Source organism: Bos indicus x Bos taurus, chromosome 2 (assembly GCF_003369695.1).
Source record: "Bos indicus x Bos taurus breed Angus x Brahman F1 hybrid chromosome 2, Bos_hybrid_MaternalHap_v2.0, whole genome shotgun sequence".
NCBI classification, from domain to species: Eukaryota; Metazoa; Chordata; class Mammalia; order Artiodactyla; family Bovidae; genus Bos; species Bos indicus x Bos taurus.
The window spans coordinates 110,711,245-110,732,521 of NC_040077.1; the positions used below are offsets into that span (position 1 = coordinate 110,711,245).

The following is a 21,277-nucleotide window of genomic DNA, read 5'->3' on the forward strand; positions in this document are numbered from 1 at the left end:
GCCTAAAATGGGATCAGGAAGCTTGTTGGTGGTGATTGGTGGCCAGGGAGGAGGCTTTAGGTAAGGGTTACAAAGGGGCTTGCATGCTAAGTCACTTAAGTCATGTCCAAACGTGTGGAACCATATAGACTGTAGCCCACCAGGTTGCTCTGTCCATGGGATTCTCCAGGGAAGAATACTGGAGTGGGTTGCTATGCCCTCCTCCAGGGGATCTTTCCAACTCAGAGAGTGAACCCAAGTCTGCTATGTCTCCTGAGTCGGCAGGCGTGTTCTTTACCACTAGCACCACCTGGGCAGCCCCACAAAGGGGCTTAGTCAGTTCCAGAGGTGACCTTGGTTCTGGGCTCCACTTCAGTGGCCTTGATGAAAGGCCTGGCACCTGTGGCCTTGGGGCAGGGCTCCATGAAGAAGTTAGAGGAAGATTTAAGAAAAACAGAAGAGAGGAAGCAGCGTAACCATGGGGGACGAGATCAGAGGGATACAGCCACAATCCAGGGAATGCCAGGAACCACCAGAAATGGAAGAGATGAGTAAGGCTTCTCCCCTAGCCTTCAGGAGCAGCCCTGGAATGTCTCTAGACACTTTAATTTGGGCCCAGTGAACCTGGAATTCTGCCCCTCAGAATTTTGGACTTTTGGACTTCTGCCTCTCAGATCTATCAGTTCAGTTCAGTTCAGTTCAGTGCAGTCTCTCAGTTGTATCCAACTCTTTGCAACCCCATGGACCGCAGCATGCCAGGCCTCCCTGTCCATTACCAACTCCCAGAGTTTACCCAGACTCCTGTCCATTGAGTCAGTGATGCCATCCAACCATCTCATCCTCTGTTGTCCCATTCTCCTCCTGCCTTCAATCTTTCCCAGCACTGGAGTCTTTTCAAATGAGTCAGCTCTTCACGTCAGGTGGCCAAAGTATTGGAGTTTCAGCTTCAGCATCAGTCCTTCCAATAAACACTCAGGACTGATCTCCTTTAGGATGGACCGGTTGGATCTCCTTGAAGTCCAAGGGACTCTCAAGAGTCTTCCCCAACACCACAGTTCAAAAGCATCAATTCTTCGGCACTTCCGTCAGATCTATAAGCAAATGCATCTATTAGTTTAAAGTCACTGCATTTGTGGTACTTTGTTACAGCAGCCATGGGGAAATAATACACCAGGTAGCTGCTGCCATTATCCTCATTTTGCAAATGATAAAACTGAGGCCCACTCTGATTCACCCAACTCAGAAGGTAGAGCTGAGACAGTTCCACAAGGGAGCCTACCCTTATCCTTTCTACTGGACAGTGAGTGAGGGCCTCCAAGACCATTCAGCTGAAGGGACTGTGGCTATGTGGGATTTAGGCCTCCCTGGTTGCCAGGTAGGGCTTCCCAAGTGGTGCTAGTGGTAAACAGCCTGCCAATGCAGGAGATGCAGGTTCCATCCCTGGGTCGGGAAGATCCCCTGGAGGCAGGCATAGCAACCCACTCCAGTATTCTTGCTTGGAGAATCTTGGACAGAGGAACCTGGAAGGCTACAGTCCATAGAGTTGCAAAGAGTCAGACGTGACCAAAACAATTTAGCACACACCCACACACAGTTGCCAATTAATCTGGGTTTTTTTCTTTGTTTGTTTTTTACATAAGCTTTCCTGTTTGGTTGCAGGCAGTGCTTTCTCAGTGCCTAACACGATAGATTGGCAGAGGCCCATCAATGGCAAATAAAATTTGCCCAAAGCCAAATAAAATTCTCTGCCCCCCAAATTGATACTCGATGAAAAATGAATCAGTGAATAAAGAACTTCCTGAATTATTGCATGCTGAACAGCTCTTCTCTGGACATTCCAAATTGTTCTGTGGCCTTTAACCTTATTTTCCTTATCTATAAAGTTGTTGTTGTTCAGTTGCTCAGTCATGTCTGACTCTTTTCAACCCCATGGACTGCAGCATGCCAGGCTTCCCTGTCCTTCACCATCTCCTGGAGCTTACTCAAACTCATGTCCATTGAATTGGTGATGCCATCCGATGATCTCAGCCTCTGTCCCCCACCTTCTCCTCCTGCCCTCAATCTTTCCCGACATCAGGGTCTTTTCCAATGAGTTGGCTCTTCACATCAGGTGGCCAAAGTATTGGAGCTTCAGCTTCAGCATCAGTCTTTCCAATAAACATTCAAGACCGATTTCCTTTACAATTGACTGGTTTGATCTCCTTGCAGTCCAAGGGACTCTCAAGAGTCTCCTCCCATACCATACTTCAAAAGCATCAATTCTTTGGTGCCCAGCTTTCTTTATGGTCCAACTCACATCCATACATGATAACTAGAAAAACTAGCTTTAACTATACAGACCTTTGTTGGCAAAGTGACATCTCTGATTTTTAATACACTGTGTAGATTTTCTTCCAAGGAGCTGCTGCTGCTGCTGTTAAGTCGCTTCAGTTGCGTCCGACTCTGTGCAACCCCATAGCAAGGGGCAAGTGTCTTTTAATTTCATGGCTGCTGTCACCATCTGCAGTGATTTTGAGCCCAAGAAAATAAAGTCTATCACTGTTTCCATTTTTTCCTCATCTATTATTGTAAGGATTAGAAATAATACTCATAAACGAGTAGCATAATTCTTGTGTCCTGAGTCCTGGAATTTGGGCATTGTCATTATTATTATCCTCAGTTTCAGACTATTCTCAGAGGCATTCTGTTCCCAGCTTCTACATGCCATATCTCATCCATCCTGCTTTTTGTCCTTGTGCAGGCATAGGTACCCTGTACCTTCTCCTGGGAAAGGTTGAGGTCAAGAGAAGGCGGCTTCAAAGGATGAGATGGTTGGATGGCATCACCAACTCAATGGACATGAGTTTGAGCAAACTCAGGGAGATATTGATGGACAGGGAAGCCTGGCCGAGCTACAGTTCATGGGGTTGCAAAGAGTCAGACACAACTGAGCGACTGAACAACAACCTTCTCCACGACTAGCTAGAATTAAGACAGGCCTGGCACCTTTTGTTGCTGTGCTTCAGTGTTTGTACTGGGACACACCTCTCTTCATGCAACAAAATACAAAGGAATTGTATGGAACTAAAAATAGCTGTGTGCATGCGCAGTGGGACAGATTCTGAACAAAAGATACAAAGAGACCCCAAAAAAGAAAAAAGAAAACCCAATTGCCACTTTCAAAGAGCCTGGAGCAAAAATGGGGTGCTGGGAGCACCACAGTAAGGGTACTGTGCACACTCCCCTGCACACAGTACCACCTAACAGGTGAGCAAAACACCAAAGCTACCCCTCTGTCCTACCTGTGGACACATTCCTACCCTCACCCCATGTAAGGAACAAGCTCTCTCCTTCCGCCTTCCTCCCCCCTGCACTCAAGGAGTGAGTAAGCAAGGGAACGTGTTTTTTTGTTCTCACTCCTCCCTGCTGCAGCAGGGGCCCCAGTAAAGCCTGGTCTGAATTTCTTGTCTGGCCTCTAGTCCATTTCTATTGATTGGGGAAGGCCAAGAACCCTGTTCAGCAACAAAAATGTTAGGATAATCTAATGGAAAAGGGAAAACTAGGCTACAAGTACACATCAAAAATGGCATTGCTGCTGCTGCTAAGTTGCTTCAGTCGTGTCTGACTCTGTGCAACCCCTTAGACAGCAGCCCACCAGGCTCTCCCATCCCTGGGATTCTCCAGGCAAGGACACTGGAGTGGGTTGCCATTTCCTTCTCCAGTGCATGAAAGTGAAAAGTGAAAGTGAAGTTGCTCAGTCGTGTCCGACTCTTTTCGACCCCATGGACTGCAGCCCACCAGGCTCCTCTGTCCATGGGATTTTCCAGACAAGAGTACTGGAGTGGGGTGCCATTGCCTTCTCTGAAAAATGGCGTTGGCTGACAGATAAAAAAGATATGTGGAAAATGTTGGGATAGTACATCACAAAATATAGATAGGTGTTTCTCTTGTCTAATTTTAAACCCAGCCTGAAAGCAAAAATGAGATGGCACTATTTCCTAGGACTGAAAGATGGGCTGGCCGATAAACATGAAAAGTTCTCCATACAATGGAAATTAGGAAGACACAAATTAGGGCTTCCCTGGTGGCTCAGCAGTAAAGAATCTGCCCACAATGCAGGATACAAAAGAGACGTGGGTTCAATCCCTGAATCGGAAAGATTCCCTGGAGAAGGAAATGGCAACCCATTCCAGTATTCTTGCCTGGGAAATCCCTTGGGCAGAGGAACCTTGCAGGCTATAGTCCATGGAGTCACAAAAGAGTTGGACATGACTTAGCAACTATACAACATCAACAAACAAGATTAAAATAAAATACATTTTTATACCCACCAGATTGGCAAAAATGTGAAAGTCTGACTAAACCAGATGTTGGTAAGAATATGGGAGTATAAACTGATACAGCCACTTTGGAAAACATGACCTTACCTACCTAGCAAGGCGGGGCATATGCCTGCCCTACTACCCAGCAGTTAGGAACCCAGGAGTATTCCCCAAAGAAACTCTTACCCTTGTGCACTGGACTACCAAATAAGAATGTTCACTTATATTGTTCATTATAGTTAAAAACTGGAAATATCCCAATGTCTATTGATATTAGAACAGGTAAATAATTATAAATTCATACAACAAAGCACCATACAGCTGTGAAAATGAATTACAGCTGCATGTATAAACTTGGACAAAAAAAATAAACAAACCATGGAAATATATATACAGCATGGTGCCATTTATATAAAAATGAAAAACAGGGTAACCTAAAGAGTATATTATTTAGGCATACATCAATAGATGGGGCTTCCCTGGTGGCAGCGGTAAAGAATGCTCCTGCTAATAGAGGATACATGGGTTTGATCCCTGGTCTGGGAAGATGCTCTGGAAAAGGAAATGGCAACCCACTCCAGTATTCTTGCCTGGAAAGCCCCATGGACAGGGAAGCCTGATGAACTACAGTCCATGGGGTCTCAAAGAGTTGGATGTGACTTAGCAACTGAAAAACGACATGTCAATAGATGGTAAGACTAAAGGAAAACCGATGATAAACAGAAAATCTGAGACTAGTCAGTTCTTCTAGTCAACCTTCTCCATGAATAGCTAGAATTGAGACAGGCCTGTGGGATGGAAAGGACAAAGCCTATAGCATTGGGATACCCAAGGGTTTGAAAAATATTAGTAGTGTTCTGCTTTTTCTGGTATACCTTTATGGATGTATTTTAAGGAACTTAAAATGAAATGAGAAACAAGAGATGAATTGTGGCCTCCTTTTGGGAGGTGAGGGAAACAAATGCTTGGTGGCCTATAGCTGAGTAGAAACACAATAGGAAAACTTCAAATTTGATTTTAAGTTTTTTTTTTTTTTCATAAACAGCATTTTTAAAAGAATTTTATTTAAAGAATCTAATTTATGATTCTTTTCCTTTATATATTCTGGATTTTATGTTCTGTTTTTTTTTTAATTTTATTTTATTTTTAAACTTTACAATGTTGTATTGGTTCTGCCATATATCAAAATGAATCCGCCACAGGCATACATGTGTTCCCCTCCTGAACCCTCCTCCCTCCTCCCTCCCCATACCATCCCTCTGGGTTGTCCCAGTGCACCAGCCCCAAGCATCCAGTATCGTGCATCGAATCTGGACTGGTGACTCGTTTCATATATGATATTTTACATATTCCAATGCCATTCTCCAAAATCATCCCACCCTCTCCCTCTCCCACAGAGTCCAAAAGACTGTTCTATACATCAGTGTCTCTTTTGCTGTCTCATATACAGGGTTATTGTTACCATCTTTCTAAATTCCATATATATGTGTTAGTATACTGTATTGGTGTTTTTCTTTCTGGCTTACTTCACTCTGTATAATAGGCTCCAGTTTCATCCACCTCATTAGAACTGATTCAAATGTATTCTTTTTAATGGCTGAGTAATTCTCCATTGTGTATATGTACCACTGCATTCTTATCCATTCATCTGTTGATGGACATCTAGGTTGCTTCCATGTCCTGGCTATTATAAACAGTGCTGCGATGAACATTGGGGTACACGTATCTCTTTCAATTCTGGTTTCCTCAGTGTGTATGCCCAGCAGTGGGATTGTTATGTTCTGTTTTAATAGAACTTTTACCATCCCAAGTTATTTCTTTTAAAAATCACATATTCTTTTCAGAAGACTTGAATGGATTTTTTTCCTTTTCCATTTAAATCTCAGATCATTACAAAATTCACTTTGGTTTTAAGATACTGAATGAACCAGATTTTTTTTTTTCCCCCTAAACAGCTATCCAGTTAGCTCAGCAAAATTTATTGAATAAACTTCTTTTTCCTCAAAGATTTGAAATACCTTCTCTAGCACATATTGAATTTCCATATCTATTTGGGTCTGTTGCTGAACTATCTATTCCATTGCTAGTACAAAACTGCTTTAATTATTATAGCTTCATAATACATTTCAGTATTTGAAGGAGTGTTCGGTGCTTCCTTTTTAAAAAATTTCTTGACTATTCTCTCATGTTACTTTTTCTCCATGAGCTTTAAATTCTATCAAGTTCTGAAAAACATTCTTCTGATGTTTTACTAGGAATCATATGTACTTTATGGGTTAATTTAGGAACTTTTCTAACCAAAAACCATAGTCTCCATGCAGGTATTTCGACATAGCAGACACTGGTCCACCTTAGAAATTTTGAATCAGCAGTTTCCTCTGTTAGAGTGTTCTTGACCCCAGACTCCTGCAGAGCCAGCTCTCTCAGCTCCAACAAGTCTAAGAGAGATTTATCCCTGACTATACTGTTTATTATGGTTATTAGATATAAATGTCTTTCCCTAATAAAATATAAATTTTATAGAGCAGAAATTTTTGTATTTTGTTCAATAATATATGCCAAGAGCCTTAAACAGTGACTAGCACAGAGCAGACCTTAGATAAATGTTTGATGGTTTCCTTTAATGATAGGAATATTATATATTTATATCATTAATATTAAAATACATATTGTTATATATTATATAGAGAGTATTATCTTTTCTTTTTTAAATAGATACTTCAATAGAAAAAAAACAGTCAAAGAATGTTAACAACCATTTCAATCAACAGAAACACAAAACAAAAAGTGAGGAGGGGGGAAGCAATGCAGATTAAAACCACAGTGAAAGCAGAGATATTTTCTCCAGGGAGACTAGCAAAGATTAAAGAAGTAAATGATCTGCCTCCTGCTGGCAAAGATTTAGGAGGCTGGCACTCTTAGGCACAGCTGTCAGGAATATAAATAGTAGCTTGACAATATGAATCAAACTTTTAGATGTATACTCTTTCATCCTGAAATTCCACACCTAGGATTATTCCAAGGAAATAATGAAGGGAGTATTCTTCTCTTTATAATACCGAGAATTTGGAGACAAATGTCCAACAATATGGGACTTGATGGAATAAATTCTGACACCTCCATATAATAGAATACCACGCACACATTAGAAATGATGCTGCATTTTTCAACATGAAAAATTCTACAACAGGGACTTCCTTGGTGGCCCAGTGGTTAAGAATCTGCCTTGCAATGTGGGGGACGTGAGTTCAATCCCCGGTCGGGGAACTAAGATCCGGCATACCTTGGAGCAACTACGCCTGTGCGCCACAGCTACTGAGGCCCACGTACCACAGATGGAGGGCCATGCACTGCAGCAAAAGATTCTACATGACACAGTGAAGATCCCACATGCTGCAACTAAGAACCGAGGCAGCCAAACAAATGAATTAATCATAAAATGGCTCCTTTTAAAAAGTCCACAACGTAGTACAGGAAAACAAGTTTCTAAACAACATACTTAAAATGGTTTTTCAAGGGCATGTATGTATGTGACTGTGAACAAAAGTAAAACAACTGGAATGGTATACACCAAAGTGTCAACAGTGGTTATCTTGGGGTGGCGAGCTCACTTTCATCATTGTACCTTCTGTATTTTACAGACCTGTAATTAGTAGGATTACTTCTATTGTGAGGAAAAACCAATTGTGTTCGGTTCTCCTCCCTGCCTAATCAGTGGCACACAACCTAGCTCTTTCATCACTACATAGCTTGTGTAGATCTGGCCGATGATGATTGTTTTTGCCCATAAAACGTGTAACGTCCTTGGAAGAAGTTTCTGATTATGCCACTTTCCTGTAATGTTTGAGGGTTGGGCAGCAGCTGGGAAAGACATGTTGTCAGATCCGAAATTCTTCCTACATAGGTCCTGAAAATGCAATGCTGTGTCTGATGACAGCTCACACTAGAGCAGCATATAAAGTGACACTTTAACAGATCTATTAACAGATCTGGTCTATTAACAGATGAATGGATAAATAAGATGTGACACACACACACACACACAATGGAACACAACTCAGTCTAAAAAAGCAATGCAATTTTGCCATTTGCAACAACATGGATGAACTTGGAGGTATATACTAAGTCAGAAAGAGAAAGACAAATACTCTATGATGTCACTAATGTGGAATATAAAAAGTACAGTAAATGAGTAAATATAACAAAAGCTCACATATATAGAGATATAGAGATACTCACAGATATAGAGAAAAAAAAAAACTAGTGGTTACCAGTGGGGAGAGAGAAAGGAGGAAAGGCAAGATAGGGGCAGGGGATTAGGAGGTACAAACTACTATGTATAAAATAAATAAGATATGAGGATATTTTGTACAGCACAGGGAATATAGCCAATATCTTATGACTAGAAATGTAATATAATCTTTAAAACTTGTGAATTATTATGTTTTACACATGAAACTTATATAATATTATATATCAACTATACCTCAATTTAAAAAAAGAAATGCAAAAATTTTGATTAGAAAAAAAATAAAGCGGTATGCTGATATTATGTATGTGCTTTCTTCTTCAAAAACAAACACTGTCCATTCCAGCCTAATTTCCTCATCCATAAAGTGGATGTAGGACCTCATTGGATGGTTTGGAGACAAAGTATGTGGAAACAATTTGAAAGATGCCAAATACCTTTTGAATACTAGCTATTAATATTCCAGGTGACAACCTAAGTAATCTGAGACTGCAAATCCTTTCTGGTATTAAGCTTAGTAAAACTTGAGCTGCTGCCTCCAGGAGTGTGAGACAGGGCTGTAAACTCAGATGATAGATGATACAATTTATAGAAACAATGGCAGATTTTCTTTTCTTGGGCTCCAAAATCACTGCGGATGATGACAGCAGCCATGAAATTAAAAGACACTTGCTGCTTGGGAGGAAATTTACAACAAACCTAAACAGAGTATCAAAAAGCAGAAACATCACTTTGGCGACAACGGTCTATATAGTCAAAGCTATAGTCTTTTCTGTAGTCACGTACATGTGTGAGAGTTGGACCAAAAGAAGGCTGAATGTCAAAGAATTGAGGCTTTTGAAAACTGTGGTGTTGGAGAAGACTCTTGAGAGTCCTTTGGACTGCAAGGAAATCAAACCACTCAATCCTAAAGGAAATCAACCCTGAATATTGTTGGAAGGGCTGATGCTGAAACTGAATCTCCAATACTTTGACCTCAAGCTGAAGCTCCAATACTTGGGCCACCTGATGTGAAAAGCAGATTCATTGGAAAAGACCCTGACCCTAGGAAAGACTGAGGGCAAGAGGAGAAGGGGATAACATAGTATGAGATGGTTGGATAGCATTACTGACTCAATGGACATAAGTTTGAGCACACTCTGGGAGATAGTGGACAGGGAAGCCTGGTGTGCTGCAGTCTATGGGGTCGCACAGAGTTGGACACAACTTAGCAACTGAACAAAACAGCAACAACAACCTCGTTTTAATTGCTATGTATCCAAAACTAGTTCTGTTCTGATGAAAACCTAATATGCCTTTCCTATAATTCTCCTGGAGTTTTAATCTCTTGTAGGACATGACCAAAGTTTTCTACTGATGGATCCAACAAGATCAAGAAGGTCTGCTAGACTCTCCAAGCATCAGGTTGATGTTCCTGATTGTCAAGTCACTGGTCAATTTTAATTATATTTTTTAAAAAAACTTCTTAGACTTGTTATATTATTGACCATTCCCTCTTTCTTAAAATTCTTTCTTAATTTTCCTGACTCTCAACTCCTCTATTTAACTCCTTGGATTTTTCTACTATTGTAGGTGAGAAACCATGCAATGTCATGTTAAGGGTTCTAAAACTAGTCACTGATTATGATTCTGTATCTCAGTTCAGTTCAGTTCAGTTCAGTTGCTCAGTCGTGTCTGACTCCTTGCGACCCCATGAACCGCAGCATGCCAGGCCTCCCAGTCCATTACCAACTCCCGGAGTCCACCCAAACCCATGTCCATTGAATCAGTGATGCCATCCAACCATCTCATCCTCCATCATCCCCTTCTCCTCCTGCCCTCAATCTTTCCCAGCATCAGGGTCTTTTCAAATGAGTCAGCTCTTTGCATCAGGTGGCTAAACTACTTACTAACTGAGACCTTAGACCAATTACTGAATACTGATAAGCCTTCATTTCTTATGAAGTGAAGATAATAATAATATCTACTGCATAGGTATGGGATAAGGCAATGGCACCCCACTCCAGTACTCTTGCCTGGAAAATCCCATGGGTGGAGGAGCGTGGTAGGCTACAGTCCATGGGGTTGTGAAGAGTCAGACACGACTGAGCGACTTCACTTTCACTTTTCACTTTCATTCCTTGGAGAAGGAAATGGCAACCCACTCCAGTGTTCTTGCCTGGAGAATCCCAGGGATGGGGGAGCCTGGTGGGCTGCTGTCTCTGGGGTCGCACAGAGTCGGACACAACTGAAGCGACTTAGCAGCAGCAGCAGCAGCATAGGTATACCTTAGGGTGGTTGTACAAATTTTAATAGAAGCCGATCATGCTATGCATGGGGCTTCCCAGGTGGTGCTAGTGGTAAAGAATCTGCCTGCCAGTGGAAGTGACACAAGAGACTCAGGTTTAACCCTTGGCTCAGGAAGATTCCCTGGAAGAGGGAATGGCAACCCACTCCAATATTCTTGTTGGAAAATCCCATGGACAAAGGAGCCTGGCAGTGACAGTCCAAGGAACCACAAAGAGACACAACTGAGCGACTGAGCATACACATATATATATACTTGGCACATGGGGAACACTTGATCAATATTAACTCTCATGGCCTCTTCTACTTCCTACACTACCCTTTCTCTATCTTCAGTGTGGGGTACCCTCTAGAGGTGTGTCTTTGGTGATCTTCTCCCTGAAAGATCTCCACTTCCACCATCACCTAAACAGATATGGCTGTCATTCTAGCCCCCAGCCGACCTCTTGCCTCTGCATATCTCTTGCTGGTTTCTCAACAGGCTGGCACGCCATACTCAAAACCTATACTTTCCACTTACCACAACATTTGTTCTTCCCCATGTTCTTCCTATCTTTTTCAGAGTCATGAGCATCCACAGAGTTGTCCAAGCCAGAAATACTGAAGTCAATCTAACTCTTCTCTCTTCTAACAAGTTATGATTGAGGCAACTTGGGATAATCTGCTCAGCATTCCTTGTTTCTCTCCACACAGGGTAAACATTTGAGTCACCACGGTAAAGCAACGGGACACTGTATCTCATGCCAGTGAATTGGTCCAGGGGTAAACAGCTGAAGTAAGCTGAATTTTGGACTTGGAACCACTGGGGACATGAGGTTCTGTTTTTTTTTTTTTTTTTTAATGGTGGAAACAGCAAGATGCAAGGCTAAAGCTATTGGTGTTTCTGTATGTTCTCTGTACGTTTCCCATCATACAGAGAAAACTAATCAGTAATGAGCTAAAATGATATTGACATGAAGAAAAGATAGCAGAGAGAGACCCAGAAGGACTGAAATCCCTGGTTATTCATAAGACTCAAGTGTCTCCCTCCTCATCCTGAAACTTGATTGTTCACATGAATGAAGTTCAGAAGGATGAAAGCTTGGAGTGTAAGGGTCAGAGAAGGATTACAGCTGAGACTCAAGAGGTGAGTGCGTGTGTGTATGTGTGTGTGTGCACGCTCAGTCCTGTCTGACTCTGTGACCCCATGGACTGTAGCCCGCCAGGCTCCTCTGTCCATGGGATTTCCCAGGCAAGAATACTGGAGTGAGTTGCCTTTTCCTTCTCCAGGGGATCTTCCTGATCCTGGGATCAAACCCATGTCTCATGCATTTGAAGGCAGATTCTTTTTCGCTGAGCCATCAGGGAAGCCCCAAGAGGTAAATAGAGGCCCTATAATGCAGGGTCTGAAACTACTTGAAAGAGTTTGGAGTTTAAGAGCAATGGAAGAAACTGAAAAGTTTTAAGCAGAAAAGTGACATGATTAACTTGGTATTTTCTTAAGTTCACTTTGGATACATTGTGGAGAAGGGATTAGGGATGGTAGACCAAGGGGCAAAACTCAAGGCATGGAAATCACTTAGGAGATTGCAATAATCCAAGAAGAAATGACAACAGCCAGGACCAGGGAAATAGCATGTGTCGGGGGAGGGAAAGTAACAATATTAACAATAGACCAGAGGAACCAACAGGTCATATATCAAGGAGCCATGAACAACCAGAAAGATACAAACATGAGTGAAAGTCCAGCCATTGGATTGGATGTTCTTGGAAACTAAAAGTGAATGATGCAGTTTACTGCAAAACTCCAAGGACACTGTTGTTTAAATGGCTGACAGCTTCTCTCAAGAGCCTGTCAGGCCCCGGCCAGTTGCAGTGGGCCTTTCTAGTTTCTTTCTCCTAGATTCTCCCTTGTTTTGGTTGCTGGGGCCCCAAATAGGTTCCCAGACCACATGCAAAGTAAAGTGCAGAGTGGACCATGAGAAGAGAAAGGACACTTAATGAACATTAGTGATTACCATGGAGAAGGCAATGGCAACACACTCCAGAATTCTTGCCTGGAAAATCCCACGGACGGAGGAGCCTGGTAGGCTGAAGTCCATGAGGTCGCTAAGAGCTGGACACGACTGAGCGACTTCACTTTCACTTTTCACTTTCATTCTTTGGAGAAGGAAATGGCAACCCACTCCAGTGTTCTTGCCTGGAGAATCCCAGGGACTGGGGAGCCTGGTGGGCTGCCGTCTATGGGGTCGCACAGAGTCGGACACGACTGAAGTGACTTAGCAGCAGCAGCAGTGATTACCATAATAATTTCTAATTCATGGGGCTTCCTCTGTACCTCAGTCAGTAAGGAATCTGCTTGCAATGCAGGAGATCTGGGTTCGATTCCTGGGTCGGGAAGATTTCCTGGAGAAGGAAACAGCAACCCACTCCAATATTCTTGCCTGGAGAATCCCATGGACAGAGGAGCCTGGCAGGCTACAGTCCATGGGGTCGCAAGAGTAGGACACGATTTAGCGACTAAACCACCATCACCACCAATTGTTCATAGTATTACAATAATTTAAACCATCAACTATGGAAGCGCCTACTTTGTAGAGGAAATCATATACTAACATTAACTAATGGAAAGATAACAACTGAACTTATATCAGTTGGACTTTCAAAGGAGAATGTGAAAGAAAAGAATAGTATATAGAGTCTGAAAACTTGTACATGCCTATAATTTATTATAATGTGCTCAGTTTTGTCCACTCTTTGTGACACATGTGTCCTCTGTCCATGGAATTTTCCAGGCATGAATACTGGAGTGGGTTACCATTTCTTTCTCCAAGGGATTTTCCCAACTGAGGGATCAAATCCACATCTCTTACATCTCCTGCATTGGCAGGCAGGTTCTTTACCACTAGCACCACCTGAGAACTTGTATGTGCCTATAGCAAAAGAAAATACAGAGAAAGGAAACCTTTGCAACATTATCATGGGGTGGCTACAAAGTTTCACTCTCTTGGGCAAGACTCCTGAAACTTTGCTCAGAACAAACACATTCCAGTCCTGTTGGACTGATAAAATAATTCATCGAGAAGATAATAAAAAAAAAAAAAAACAGAGGGTCCTAAGCAAGTTTCTTGAACTTCGTTCAAAAGAGTATTGAAAATATAACTGCTTAAAGGACATTCCATTGAAATTGCCATAGTGATGGTCCTCTGTTTGACTTTAACCCGAGCTGGTCACTCTCAATGAATAACTGTGATAGCTGAGTTTCTTGTGTGTACTCTGTGTGTGAATGAGAGAGAAATATTTACCTTTATGATGAATGTACTTTATGAAAACCAGAACAGTGAGCTAAACTGTCCACTTTAATGACTCTCAATGACTCTAGAGAAAATGCAGTTTCCTTTCCTAATAATAGGAACATTTTAACATAAATTATAGTAAAATGTCATGTTATAGAAAAACATTGCATCTTCTTGCTAGTTCAGTTCAGTTTAGTTGCTCAGTCATGTCCGACTCTTTGCGACCCCATAAATTGCAGCACACCAGGGCTCTCTGTCCATCACCAGCTCCCGGAGTCCATGTCCATTGAGTAGGTGCTGCCATCCAACCATCTCATCCTCTGTCGTCCCCTTCTCCTCCTGCCCTCAATCTTTTCCAGCATCAGGGTCTTTCAAAATTTTCTTGCTAGTAGAAGTTAGCTATTGTCAAATGCACAGGAAACAAAACAAAGAAGTGGTTTTTAGTTACTCATTTCCAAGGGTAGACTTTTGTAACCTATGATGCAATCTGAGCTGTCACCTTCTCATTCCTTAATTAAAGAGAAGACCTGGAAAGAGGAACTGCACTTGGTTGCTGGAATCTCAGATCTTCAAGTTGGACAGCTGATTTCCAACACAATGGCCACCTCAGGATTTACCGTGGCAAAGCTGCTTTATAAATTTTTGTTGAATTATTGAAAAGTTATGCACGTTTTATTCACTCATATATACCCAATGCCAAACACATAGAATATGACTGGCAAATAACTATTGGCTGAATGAATAACTAACCCTAACCCAAATTATGACGAATTTGGCCCTCTGCATTCTTCCACTTGCTCTTCAGTGACTTATTCCTTGGTTTCAACAACATTCCCTTCCTTCCTTGTGATATTGTTTGAGGAGGAGCCTAGTATGGTAGTTATTTGCTCAGGCTCTAGAAACAGACAAACCCATTTTCAAACAACAGAAACTCACTTCTACTACCTACTAGGTGAACAATTAGTTTGACCTCTAGCCTCACTTTCTTTACTGGTAAAAGGAATAATAGTATTACCCTGGAGAGCCGTTATGAGGCTTAAAGCAAACACAGCATATGAAGCATGTAGCCTAGTACCTGGTGAGATACTGGTTCAATGGTAAAGAATCCTCCTGCCAGTGCAGGAGATGCAAGAGATGCAGGTTTGACCCCTGGGTCAGGAAGATCCCCTGGAGAAGGAAATGGCAACCCACTCCAGTATTCTTGCCTGGTGAATCCCTTGGACACAGAAGCCTGGCAGACTACAGTCCATAAGGTCTCAAAGAGTCAGATATGATTGAGCGCACGTGCACGACAATGACAGACCCTGGTCAGCACTAAGTCAAGTTGATACATCACATACAGTTACTTAACTGCACCCCTGTTTAAGCTGTGTATTTCTCCAAATATTAAATGACCCAAAACTACCACCCCACCACCACACACACACACACACATGCACAAAGTGGTTTTCAACCCATTTGCCAGTCCCTCAGAGATTCTAATGGGACAAAGTAGGTGATTAAATAGTTAATCCCATTTGGGTACTGTAAAACAGGAAGAGTGTGGGAGACTCCTCTAGGTTAATAATTACTCAAGAAAGTATGTTTGGGCTTCTGTGGTGGCTCAGCAGTAAAGAATACAAAGGCCAATGCAGGAGACATGGGTTGAATCCCTGGTCCAGGAAGATCCCACATGCCTCAGAGCAACTAAGACTGTGCTTCCCAACAAGAGAAACCACAAAAATGAGAAGACAGCACACCATGACTAGAGAGTAGCTCCCGCTCGCTGCAACTAGGGAAAAAGCTTTCACAGCAACGGAGACCCAGCACAGCCAAAAATAAATAAAGAAAATTATTAAAGAAAAAAAAAAGATAAAGCAGGTTTGCTTAAGTACAAAATCAAGCAGAGTTGATCAACAACAAGACCATGCAAGAGAAACACGAGATATGCCCCCAAACAATAAAACAATGGTGGCACGAGACCGCATCCTGCCCAGTGAGCTCAGTAAGTTAGAACACACTATCTGTACATATTAAAAACAATCATCTGTGAACCTAGCTTGACAGGTAGAGACACCAAAACTCCCCTTCTCAGCCTGGAGGAGGAAATGATGATGGAAGCATGATGCCTACTCAAGAAAGACAAAGAAGTTCTTCTCCCCCTCCTCACTTTTCTTTTGATTATAAAACTGTAGCCCATAAAGTTCTGGGGGGTGTGGCATCCCTCCTCTCCTACCTGCTTGTAAGCCTCACAAGCATCCTATTCTAATATCCATCTTATCCATCACTTTGCCTCTCGCTGAATTCTTTCTGTGCGGAGACATAAAGGACTGTGGTACTAGAACTCTTTGGAGCCCCTGAAAATGACACTGAATGGTTTCAGTTCTGTAATTATTTGATGATATTAGTTTCATTTTGCTAAAGATACAGTTACCTTGGGAAGGAGGAAGATACTGACAAAGTGGCAGTCAGGGTCCCTGTTCATTTCCAATAAGAGCAGTTTCACTTTGATTTCTTTTATAAATTGGAGTTATTTGAAGATTTAAAAGAAAAAACCCCTGCTAAACTCAAAGCTTGAAACCCATGATCCTACAGGACATCACTTCTCATCTGTTTTAGTGCAGTCATAAAGACATCTGGTCTACTCCTTGCCAGTAACTAGCTGGGGTGCCACAGACAAATCAGCTTCTCTGCCCTAATCTCCTTACTCCACAAAATGCATAGTTTAGAAAGATAATGTCTAAGGTTCATGCTTTCCTATTAGTTTTATTTCTGCTGCTAAGTCACTTCAGTCATGTCCGACTCTGTGCGACCCCATAGACAGCAGCCCACCAGGCTCCTCCATCCCTGGGATTCTCCAGGCAAGAACACTGGAGTGGGCTGCCATTTCCTTCTCCAATGCATGAAAGTGAAAAGTGAAAGTGAAGTCGCTTAGTCATGTCCGACTCTCAGCGACCCCATGGACTGCAGCCTACCAGGCTCCTCCGTCCATGGGATCTTCCAGGCAAGAGTACTGGAGTGGGGTGCCATTGCTTTCTCCGAGTTTTATTTCTAGAGATTAACAAAACTCATACAGAAAAGTTGTTTTGAATAGCTTGATGAATTAAAACTTTCTCACCATTTAACTCCAATAACCTGGGACACAATATGTACACAATATGTACAAAATAAGTGTGTTGAATGTTAAACAAGTGAATGAATGATTTATTTGCTAATTAAAGTTGTGATAGAACTTCATGGGTCCCTACTTTGCTCAAATGAGTTGTGGTGGGATATGACAGTTCTTTTCTACCTGCTGAGGGCTCCGGGAAAGTGACAAGAGCATAATTCAGGAGAGCGAACTCCAAATGACTAGGAATAGGAATTCTGGGTAACCCGCTTGTCTTACCCACCAATATATTGTGAATCCAATTAACCTGTCAGTCTTTATATCTCTCAAGCTTATGTCAAATCCATCTCTATTTGCTAACACAGTAGGCCAACCCAGCATCCTCTATTCTCACATAAGCCTCCTTAGGGTCTCCATACTTCCACTCTTGTTACTTCCAATCTCTTCTATTAATAATTAGGTGTTAAAGATGGTAACCACAACGCTATATGCAAGACAGCAAAAGAGACACGGATGTAAAGAACAGACTTCTGGACTCTGTGGGAGAAGGCAAAGGTGGGATGATTTGAGAAAATAGCACTGAAACATGTATATTACCATATGTGAAAGAAGCAGTCCAATTTCAATGTATGAAACAGGGCGTCAAAGCCGGTGCACTGGGACAACTCTGAGGGTTGGGATGGGGAGGGAGGTGGGATGGGGAAGGAGGTGGGATGGGGAGGGAGGTGGAGGGAGCATTCAGGATGGGGGACACATGTACACCCGTGGCTGATTCATGTCAATGTATGGCAAAACCCACCACAATATTGGAAAGTAATTAGCCTCCAATTAAATAAATTGATTTAAAAAATAATTAGGTGTTCAACCTCTATCACTAGAACTTGTGTCTTTCAGGGCACTAGCACACATTTGGCTTATTTTGTTTCTCTCACTAGACTCTGAGCCCTATGAAGTCAGAGACCTTTCTTATTCACCCCCTCTTATTCAGCCCATCCCCGTACCCCCACCTAGTGTTTAGCACCTGGACGCCTTTTCATAAATAGTCAATGAATGAATGCGTGTGAATTCTCAGTCTCAGCGACCCTGTCTTAATTCACCTTTGGGTTATCAGGACCGAGGGCTATGCCTGGTGCCAAGCAGGTACTGCATAAATACTTGTTTCACGTTTGGGTCAACTGAAGAAGGGAGGACTCTCCTCTCTACGTTATAAACAAAGCTGAATTGTCACTCTGTTAGTTGCTTGACTTTGACCCTGGCCTTCATTAACTGACAAATGAGCTAATTTCACAGGGTTGCTTTACGATGCGCTCTGTTTGGTAAAGGGCTTTGCAGAATGTGTGACATGGCGTATACTCAACATTCCCAGTAGCAGTGGTGGGAGGTCCAAAGTCTAGAAGTGGAAGGGGCGGGGCGAGAAGCTTGGTGCAGATAATGCGTTCTGAGGCTGCGCGCCGCTTGGCCCTCTGGGCTCGCCGTCCTCCCCTCCCCCGCCGCCGTCACCTGGGAAACGGGACGCGTTCGCCCGCCCACCGACCGAAGCTAGTTTCATGGCAGCCACGAAGAAAGCAGTTTTGGGGCCGTTGGTGGGAGCAGTGGACCAGGGCACCAGCTCGACGCGCTTTTTGGTTTTCAATTCAAAAACAGCCGAACTACTTAGTCATCATCAAGTGGAAATAAAACAAGAGTTTCCTAAAGAAGGATGGGTGGAACAAGACCCTAAGGAAATCCTGCTGTCCGTGTATGAGTGTATAGAGAAAACGTGTGAGAAACTTGGACAGCTCAATATTGATATTTCCAACATAAAAGCTATTGGTGTCAGTAACCAGAGGGAAACCACTGTAGTCTGGGACAAATTAACTGGAGAACCTCTATACAATGCTGTGGTGTGGCTCGATCTGAGAACCCAGTCTACCGTTGAGAGTCTTAGTAAAAGCATTCCAGTAAATAACAACTTTGTCAAGACCAAGACGGGCCTTCCACTGAGCACTTACTTCAGCGCAGTGAAACTTCGTTGGCTTCTTGACAACGTGAGAAAAGTTCAAAAGGCAGTTGAAGAAGATAGAGCGCTTTTTGGGACCATTGATTCATGGCTTATTTGGAGCTTGACAGGAGGAGCCCGTGGAGGTGTCCATTGTACAGATGTAACAAATGCAAGCAGGACGATGCTTTTCAACATTCACTCTTTGGAATGGGATAAAGAGCTCTGTGAGTTTTTTAAAGTTCCAATGAAAATTCTCCCAAATATCCGGAGTTCTTCTGAGATCTATGGCCTAATGAAAGCTGGGTCTTTGGAAGGTGTGCCCATATCAGGGTGTCTGGGGGACCAGTCTGCTGCATTGGTAGGACAACTGTGCTTCCAGGATGGACAAGCCAAAAACACGTATGGGACAGGCTGTTTCTTACTATGCAATACAGGCCATAAGTGTGTATTTTCTGAACATGGCCTTCTGACCACAGTGGCTTACAAGCTCGGCAGAGACAAACCAGTATATTACGCACTAGAAGGTTCGGTAGCTATAGCTGGTGCTGTTGTTCGCTGGCTAAGGGACAATCTTGGAATTATAAAGACCTCAGAGGAAATTGAAAAACTTGCTAATGAAGTAGGTACCTCTTATGGTTGCTATTTCGTCCCAGCCTTTTCAGGCCTATATGCCCCTTATTGGGAGCCCAGTGCCAGAGGGATCATCTGTGGGCTCACTCAGTTCACCAATAAATGCCATATTGCTTTTGCTGCACTAGAGGCTGTTTGTTTCCAAACCCGAGAAATTCTGGACGCCATGAACCGCGACTGTGGAATTCCACTCAGTCATTTGCAGGTGGACGGAGGGATGACCAACAACAAAATTTTGATGCAACTGCAAGCCGACATTCTGTATATCCCGGTAGTGAAGCCCTCGATGCCGGAAACGACTGCCTTGGGAGCTGCCATGGCAGCAGGGGCTGCAGAAGGGGTCGGCGTGTGGAGTCTCGAGCCTGAGGATTTGTCAGCTGTCACGATGGAGCGGTTTGAACCTCAGATCAACGCCAAGGAGAGCGAAATTCGTTATTCCACATGGAAGAAAGCTGTAATGAAGTCCATGGATTGGGCTACCACTAAGTCTTCACAAAATGGTGACACTGGCATCTTCAGTAGTCTACCCTTGGGCTTTTTTGTAGTGAGTAGCATGGTAATGTTAATCGGAGCCAGGTACCTCTCAGGTGTGCCATAAATAATACCAACTCCTGGATCCCAAAGATCTTGACCTAAGGAGAGAATTCAGTGATTCTGTCTCTTAATGTGCTGACGCTATTCATAGACTCTGATTTTATTCACAAGCCACTTGCTGACCCTCCAAGTAGACCTGTGGCTTGAAATAAAGAAAATGGGGCCGGAAAAAAAAAAGTGATTTCTCAATTAGGAAAAAAAAAAACCCCAGCAAGTTTTGCATACAAAAAGTCACAAACTACTCCCCTGAACTACTCAGGTGTTGTTGTTTTTATCCAACTTTCTATTAAAATGTTGAAGGAGAAAGGGGCATGGTGGGGGGATTGGCAGTCAACTATGTTGATTTGCCCTGTTCCAAACTCCCTCTAGCAATGACTTGACAGCTACCTCCCACTTGGTGTTGGTCAACTCTACAGTAAGAATTATAAAGAAAATGTAGTGTGTGCTCATAGGATGAGGCACAATCTGTTATTTAGTTGCAAAGTTGTGTCTGACTCTTTTGCAACCCTATGGACTACAGCCCACCAGGCTCTTCTCTCCATGGGATTTCCCAGGCAAGAATACTGGAATGGGTTGCCCTTTCCTTCTCCAGGGGATCTTCCCAACCCAGGGATCCAACCTGTATCTCCTGTATTGGCAGGCAGATTCTCTACCGCTGAGCCACAAGGGAAGCCCGAGGCACAATTTAGAATCACTCCATTTATTTAGCATATCATAAACGGAATCCTTCCGTGGCAAATCTTAGGGTAAAGACTTGAACCCTAAACACAGCCTGCAAGGATCTGATTCGTGGCCACTGTTTTTGCATCATTTCACTACAATCTCCTTGTTCTCTGAGTTCCCATTATATTTGAATGTATGAAGTAAATGAAGTATATTTATATACTTTAGTTT

General features: G+C 42.7%; 1 pseudogene across 1 annotated transcript; it reads left to right on the forward strand.

Annotated features, from left to right (window-relative positions):
• The first annotated feature begins 18,692 nt into the window (after positions 1-18,692).
• Positions 18,693-20,866, forward strand: LOC113875906 (annotated as a pseudogene). The gene has a single exon (XR_003506355.1). The product of XR_003506355.1 is annotated as a glycerol kinase pseudogene (transcript).
• The last annotated feature ends 411 nt before the right edge of the window (positions 20,867-21,277 follow it).